The sequence below is a fragment of the Mixophyes fleayi genome, chromosome 2 (genome assembly GCF_038048845.1).
Source record: "Mixophyes fleayi isolate aMixFle1 chromosome 2, aMixFle1.hap1, whole genome shotgun sequence".
NCBI classification, from domain to species: Eukaryota; Metazoa; Chordata; class Amphibia; order Anura; family Limnodynastidae; genus Mixophyes; species Mixophyes fleayi.
Window position 1 is genome coordinate 374,333,890 of NC_134403.1, and position 8,781 is coordinate 374,342,670.

Sequence of the window (8,781 nt, forward strand, 5' to 3'; positions counted from 1 at the left end):
GGGAAGAAGCCCTGACAATGGGGGAATGTACAGAAACAGCGGGACAAGTGAGTGAGATGTCTCTGTGTTATCCCTGTCTTCTTATACTGACACATTATCCCTGTCTTCTTATACTGACACGTTATCCCTGTCTTTTTATACTGACATGTTATCCCTGCATTATCCCTGCCTTCTTATACTGACATGTTATCCCTGTCTTCTTATACTGACACGTTATCCCTGTCTTCTTATACTGACATGTTATCCCTGCGTTATCCCTGCCTTCTTATACTGACATGTTATCCCTGTCTTCTTATACTGACATGTTATCCCTGTCTTCTTATACTGACATGTTATCCCTCTCTTCTTATACTGACACGTTATCCCTGTCTTCTTATACTGACATGTTATCCCTGTCTTCTTATACTGACACGTTATCCCTGTCTTCTTATACTGACATGTTATCCCTCTCTTCTTATACTGACACGTTATCCCTGTCTTCTTATATTGACACGTTATCCCTGTGTTATCCCTGTCTTCTCGCACTGACACCTTCACGTTTCCTGCAGTATCAGGGGCTCCTGTGCTGATCATTGCTCCCAAAAAATAGGACCCCAAGATTCTCTTTTTATGAAACTCTTGAATACTACAAATTAATTAGCTCATTATTAGGGGGTAACTTACTATTAGTTTCTACAATTACTCAATTTCCATGTTTTAATTAAATATAATGTTAATTAATTTGTTGATAACTATAAAGTCACTTAAGGAAAATTCATTGTTAATTAACAAGCTGGGTTCTTGGTTCCAGGAAAGGAAAAGTATAAAAGCTTCTCTTCTATATAAAGGTAACATCTGATAATGTAGGATTTCCTCTTATAAATATAATCTAAAATAAGTAACACTATGGACTTGTTTCCATCTACTGACATTTAAGTGTCATAATTAAAGAAATCTCACAATTTTCTATAGAAATGTTTCAATTTTTTTGGGCGCTAAATTAAACGCTTTTCACTTATAATTTCATAAAACAATTAGTGAATATCAACATTTTTACTCAGACATTATTAAAAAATTGCCAAAAAAATTGGGATTTCTTAGCATCTAAACAAGAAGCAATGCTGAATAACTAGAACATTGTATTTTTACTGACATGTATAAATGTAATGGAATTGTTACTTCACCTTGTTCGCTTACGGCTGGTTACTCTGCTTGTCCAATAACCAGATAATTCAGTCACAGAGCTCAGGGTGCTGGTTTCTGCCCTTCACAGTTAAAATGATATATCTATGTCTTATGATTTTCCAATTATTTCCGTCATGTTTTGAGGAAGAGTCTGTTCAATGTTACAATGAGATTTTGTCTAAAATGAAGTTTAAAACATTTCAATAAAGTTGTGTTAAAAAATCACTTTATATTATAATACAATTTATATCATTTAGAAATTGCTTCATTTTTATTACGATATAATTATTGGTTGCTACAGTAACAGTGCTGATATATTTAATATTGTACTTTTGTGACATTACGCTTTATAGATTTATTTCTAAATAAAGGTTAATTGTTAATTGTCATCATCTAGGTTTTTAAAGCACCAACATTAGGATTGTCAGACACACATAGGAAGTGTAAAAATATGATCAAAGACTGTACTTCAGAGCTTGCAATCGTAAAGGAATTAAAAATAAGTGCTGGGCAAGTAGAAGGACCTATTTTCTGTTGGATATTAGCCCCAAATAAGTAACGTGATGGCGTTAGAATTTCATATTTCAGTGATGTATAGAAAGTTGAATAAGAAAGTTTATGCAACATAATTTCTTCAGTGGTTGAATTCAGGGTTCAGATTGTTATAACCTTTAGGGTATTACACATACAGGTCATTAGGCCAGTGTGTGATATAATGTATAATGTACTGGATGAATAACATGCAGTCCGGCATCACCAAAGCTACTGTGAGGAGATGACTGTGGTGAGGCTGGGCTATGATCCTTTTTATTAGATTGTCAGCTTCAGAGACCATCATCTACATCACCAGTCAATGTCCTAAGATTGGTTGTTTAAAACTTAATGCAAAGTTTTGAATAGAAGGAAAAAGGCAGAAAATGATTTTTCCATTTGGACTGCGAAGGGCGGAGGGGCTCTAGTTATACCAGGTCAGATGCTGTTTTTATAACGATACAATCACTTTATAACAGTTTCCTATAAGCTGTGTCCTCCAGCCCTACAAACACACATGTATTCTGTTAGTATGAATAAAGTCTCTCTGCTGCCTCCGTCTAGAGTTACCTCCGTCACATGTGGTGAACAGCACAGACACAAGTGCTACCAGAGCTTAGATATCATATGTCCTAATAGGATTCCCTAACAGGACAGCCAGCCAACTGGATCATTATATTCTGGATCTAGTGTGCAGACACCTCCGGGCTGGGATCATTATATTCTGGATCTAGTGCGCAGACAGCTCCGGGCTGGGATCATTATATTCTGGATCTAGTGCGCAGACAGCTCCGGGCTGGGATTATTATATTCTGGATCTAGTGTGCAGACAGCTCCGGGCTGGGATTATTATATTCTGGATCTAGTGCGCAGACAGCCCCGGGCTGGGATCATTATATTCTGGATCTAGTGCACAGACAGCTCTGGGCTGGGATCATTATATTCTGGATCTAGTGTGCAGACACCTCCGGGCTGGGATCATTATATTCTGGATCTAGTGTGCAGACAGCTCCGGGCTGGGATCATTATATTCTGGATCTAGTGCGCAGACAGCTCCGGGCTGGGATCATTATATTCCGGATCTAGTTCGCAGACAGCTCCGGGCTGGGATCATTATATTCTGGATCTAGTGCGCAGATACCTTCGGGCTGGGGTCATTATATTCTGGATCTAGTGCGCAGACAGCTCCGGGCTGGGATCATTATATTCTGGATCTAGTGCGCAGACAGCTCCGGGCTGGGATCATTATATTCTGGATCTAGTGCGCAGATACCTTCGGGCTGGGGTCATTATATTCTGGATCTAGTGCGCAGACAGCTCCGGGCTGGGATCATTATATTCTGGATCTAGTGCGCAGACAGCTCCGGGCTGGGATCATTATATTCTGGATCTAGTGCGCAGACAGCTCCGGGCTGGGATCATTATATTCTGGATCTAGTGCGCAGACAGCTCCGGGCTGGGATCATTATATTCTGGATCTAGTGCGCAGATACCTTCGGGCTGGGGTCATTATATTCTGGATCTAGTGCGCAGACAGCTCCGGGCTGGGATCATTATATTCTGGATCTAGTGCGCAGACAGCTCCGGGCTGGGATCATTATATTCTGGGTCTAGTGTGCAGACAGCTCCGGGCTGGGATCATTATATTCTGGATCTAGTGCGCAGACAGCTCCGGGCTGGGATCATTATATTCTGGATCTAGTGCGCAGACAGCTTCGGGCTGGGGTCATTATATTCTGGATCTAGTGCGCAGATACCTTCGGGCTGGGGTCATTATATTCTGGATCTAGTGCGCAGACAGCTCCGGGCTGGGATCATTATATTCTGGATCTAGTGCGCAGACTCCTCCGGGCTGGGATCATTATATTCTGGGTCTAGTGTGCAGAGAGCTCCGGGCTGGGTTCATTATATTCTGGATCTAGTGCGCAGACAGCTCCGGGCTGGGATCATTATATTCTGGATCTAGTGCGCAGACAGCTCCGGGCTGGGATCATTATATTCTGGATCTAGTGCGCAGACAGCTCCGGGCTGGGATCATTATATTCTGGATCAGGGGGCACATTTATTTTTAATATTCACATAAAGTGAAAAGTAGTTTTCAATCCTTATCGCAATGATAAGGATTGAACTATTTCTCACTGCTGTTTCTGTGATGTAAAAAAACATACTTACCCCCCTCTTCAGAAGCGCTGTCTCCAGGTCTTCTCCTCCTTCTTTTCATTCTTCAATTGCGCATGTCCAGTTCCAAGAACTGGACATGCGCACAAAGATCCCCTCTCTGTCTCTGCAACGATAGTTGCAGAGAGAGAGCGCTGAGTGACAAGGAGGGATCATGTGATCCCTCCACACATGTGCTGTCCAGCTCTGCTCTTCGGAGCAGAGCTGACAGCAGTGGATTTCTTCAATTCGGATACATTAACACAACAAGTTCCCGAAAAAAAATTTTTTTCGGGACTTGTTAGATTGCAGCCAGGAGCAGTCACCATACTGTTGTATGGTGACTGCTCGCAAAAATGATAAGGAGTGCAAAGCAGCAGATATCCATGATATCTGCTGCGATGCACCTTTAATAAATTTGAGTAGGAGACATCGTGGACTAATTTACACGGTAAGTGCATGATAGTGCACTACCGTTATTTCTTAAATATACCCCCTAGTGCGCAGACAGCTCCGGGCTGGGATCATTATATTCTTGATCTAGTGTGCAGACACCTCTGGGCTGGGATCATTACATTCTGCTATTATTTATCATTATATTGCATAAAAGTAACTAGAATGCTTTCTGTGTAGTATAGAGGTTAGTAAAATATTCCTGTCTCCCAGCTGAGGCCAGTGGTGTAAGGGAATTTATACATGCATGGGATAGACATCAGGGTATCCTAAATCTGAAATGCTATGGCCATATTCAATCAGCCTCCGGAGCGGTCGCGATGTCACTACGCTATGATGTGACATCGCAGATCTCTCTACACCCCTGTAGGTCTGCGAGGAGAACTCTGCGATGTTTAGGCTCCATAGTACCTGGAAACGTGCGCAGCAAATTGTATATGCTTCTAAGTATGAAATATAATCTGAGGTTATCAGGGATAAAAAGTGGACAGACTAGATGGGGCAAAAGTTTTTAATCTGCTCCCAAATTCTGTATTTATATTTATAGGGCTCAATAGAACACTGAAGGCCTGACGCAGATAGGAACACCAGTTGCACGAAAACTGAGCACTATTATAACGCAGGATATTACAAATGCTTGCGGACAGCTTTGGTCCCCACATCGTTAGAGTTGTTTGGAAAAATACATAGAGAGCGCCCGGCCTATCCTCCATTCAATACAGCCATACGGTGCTTATTACCAAGCCCAGCAAAGGTCCTCAGCTGAAGAGTTCGTATCACCCCATCGCTCTTCTTAACCTAGACTTTAAATTGCTAGCTAAAATAATGGCCAGTAGATTACAGTTTATTCTTCCCTCTTTGTTGACGGCTCATCAATATGGCTTTGCCATTGGCCACCACTCGGTCAAGAGCAACCGAGCCGCGACCTCTGCAGTTGTGGCATCTGCCGCCCGCGCCACCCCCAACACGCCTCTCGGTTTGGATGCTCAGAAAGAGTTCAACTCGGTTGCTTGGCCCTATCTCCATGAGGTCCTTCTCCATAGACATTTTGGCAATTACTATTAGGATTTAATTACATTTTTCTATTCTTCGCCCACCACATATTTGTTGGTCAATAGTGTCACAAGGGCAAAGTTGGAGATGTCTAGAAGGACGCGTCAGATATGTTTTTTCCTCTTCGTTGCTTTTTCATTTGGTCTTAGACCCCAAGCTTAGAGATCTGCAGAACTGGAGCCTGCTCCAGGGTATAACGATTGGGAACAGAGAGATCAAACAGGCAGCTTTCGCAGTCGATGTTTCTTTCAGCCCCTAATGAGTAAGATTGCTGAGTTTGGATCCAGTTCATTTTTAAAAATCTACTGCACTCTATTTACGTAAGGGCTCTCCCCGAAGGGTATTGTCATCACATGGACCATGTCTACCATCCTGTATTTGGGTATACAGTTCCAGAACAATATCCATATTTTATATGACTTAAATATAACAAGGATGATCGTTAAAATCGAGCATAAGGTGCAGAGTTGGGGTCGCTTGTGTCTTTCCTGTGGGGGTAGGGTGAATTTTGTCAAATTGATGATATTTCCAAAATCGTTGTACCCCCTGCAGGTTCTACCTCTACTGTTAACGCGTGCGGATGCTGCTAAAATAGATTAAATTTTCCTTAAGTTTAGTTGGAATAATAAAAACACAAGAATTGGACTTGTCAAACTCCAGCAATCCAAGATGAATAGGGGGATTAATTTACCCAATATTGCTCTTTATATCCTGCCCAAATTGGTTGCAGGATAGAAAACAAAGAGTTATTTGGACCAGTGCTTTTTAATATCTTTATTGGAAATATTGAAAATGGTATTGAAGGGAAAGTATATATTACTGCAGATGACACAAAGATATTCAACAGGGTAGACACACCAGGAGGGGTAAAACAAATGATTGATGATCTAGGTAGACTAGAGGAATGGTCAAGAGAGTGGAAACAACAGTTTAATGCCAAAAAATGCAAAATCATGTACTTGGGTCTCAAAAGCCCAAAGGCTAAATATGGTATTATTGGAACTATAATGGAAACTACTGAGGAGGAAAGGGATCTAGGAGTCACTATTTCAGGTGACATAAAGGCAGGTAAGTAATGTAACAAAGCAATGAGGAAGGTAAATCAGATGCTTGGTTGTATAGGGAGAGGAATCAGTAGCAGAAAGAAAGAAGTAATAATACCACTGTATAGGTCATTGGTACGGCCTCATCTAGAATACTGTGTTCAGTTCTGGAGGCCATATCTCCAGAAGGATATAAGTACATTACAGACTGTACAAAGAAGGGCAACTAAAATGGTGCATGGCCTACAGCACAAAACTTACCCGGAAAAACTAAAAGATTTTATTATGTATAGTTTGTAGCAGAGAAGGGAAACAGGGGACATGATGGAAACTTTCATATATATATCCAGGGTTATAACAAGGTGCAGGAGGGAAACATTCTACAAAGGAAGAGAAGAATTTGAACACGAGGACATGTACTGACACTGGGGGGAAGAGAAGTACTAGAACACGAGGACATGTACTGACACTGGGGGGAAGAGAAGTATTAGAACACGGGGACATGTACTGACACTGGGGGGGAAGAAAAGTATTAGAACACGAGGACATGTACTGACACTGGGGGGAAGAGAAGTATTAGAACACGAGGACATGTACTGACACTGGGGGGAAGAGAAGTATTAGAACACGAGGACATGTACTGACACTGGGGGGAAGAGAAGTATTAGAACACGAGGACATGTACTGACACTGGGGGGGAAGAGAAGTATTAGAACATGAGGACATGCACTGACACTGGGGGGAAGAGAAGTATTAGAACACGAGGACATGTACTGACACTGGGGGGAAGAGAAGTATTAGAACACGAGGACATGTACTGACACTGGGGGGGAAGAGAAGTATTAGAACACGAGGACATGTACTGACACTGGGGGGAAGAGAAGTATTAGAACACGAGGACATGTACTGACACTGGGGGAAGTAGGTTCACAGGAAATGTGAGAATAAACTACTATACAGAAAGGGTAGTGGATAAGTGGAATAGCCTATATCAGAGGTGGTATTGGATAAATACAGTAGAGCAGTTTAAAAATGCTTGGGATAGACATAAGGATATCCTTACAAAGAATAAAGGATCAAACAGGGTTTGAGGTTACCATAGGTTAAAATATTAGGCAGACTAGATGGGCCAAGTGGTTCTTAGCTGCTGTCAAATTCTGTTTCTATAAGTTACTTGAGGGATTGGTTACATAATACAGAAATCTTTACGTGTACCTCAATTGACAAAAGTTTCCTCCCTGATCTACTGGCGTTTCTGTATGTCAGGCGCCGTCCCTGTGTCTGTCCTTCTGCACCGGGGTGGCTGCCTGCTCCCGAAGCTGCGGCTGCATCTCAGAACTGGAAAATAACAGTTGGACCCAGGTACACCCATCTACTCTACAGAGAAGTCTGGCCAGAAGTTGTCTTCATCGAAATCCATACCTTCGACGTGGAAACAAAGCCAAGTGACTATGCACGAAAACATAGCAACTGTGGTGCAGTAAAATGGCAGCAGGTGCTCTGGACCGATGAGTCAGAAATATTTGGCTGTAACATGAGGCAGTTTGTTCACCGAAGAGCTGGAGAGCATTACAGTAATGAGGGTCTGCGGGCAACAGTGAAGCATGGTGGAGGTTCCTTGCAAGGGGCTGCATTTCAGTTGGGGATTTGGTCAGGATTAATGGTGCCCTCAATGCTGAGAAATACAGGCAGTTACTTCTACATCATGCAACCATCAGGGAGGCATCTGATTGGCTCCAACTTTATTCTGCAGCAGGACAAGGACCCCAAACATACAGCCAATGTCCTGGAAGTGATTATATGGCCCCCACAGAGCCCTGATCTCAACACCATCGAGTCTGTCTGGGATTACACGAAGAGACAGAAGGATTTGAGCAAGCCTACATCCACAGAAGATCTGTGGTTAGTTCTACAAGATGTTTGGAACAATCTCCTTGCCGAGTTCCTTCAAAACTGTGTGCAAGTGTACCTAGGAGAATTGATGCTGTTTTGAAGGCAAAGGGTGGTAATACCAAATATTGATTTCATTTATCTTCTGTTCATTCACATTGCATTTTATTAATTGATAAAAATGAACTATTAACATTTCTATTTTTGAAAGCATTCTTACTTTCATCATCATCACCATTTATTTATATAGCGCCACTGATTCTGCAGCGCTGTACAGAGAACTCATTTACATCAGTCCCTGCCCCATTGGAGCTTACAGTCTAAATTCCCTAATGCACACATACAGAGAGAGAGAGAGAGAGAGACTAGGGTCAATTTTGATAGCAGCCAATTAACCTATCGGTATGTTTTTGGAGTGTGGGAGGAAACCGGAGCACCCGGAGGAAAACCCATGCACACACAGGGAGTACATACAAAAAAAATTGCCCCT

At 42.1% G+C, this 8,781-nt stretch overlaps 1 long non-coding RNA gene across 1 annotated transcript in view; it reads right to left on the minus strand.

Moving 5' to 3' along the window:
• Positions 1–1,122: 1,122 nt before the first annotated feature.
• LOC142139667 (uncharacterized) overlaps positions 1,123–8,781 on the minus strand; it is a 62,852-nt gene continuing 55,193 nt past the window's right edge. Inside the window, exon 3 of the long non-coding RNA XR_012688251.1 lies at positions 1,123–1,342. This is a non-coding gene — a long non-coding RNA (uncharacterized LOC142139667). The remainder of the gene's footprint in view (positions 1,343–8,781) is intronic.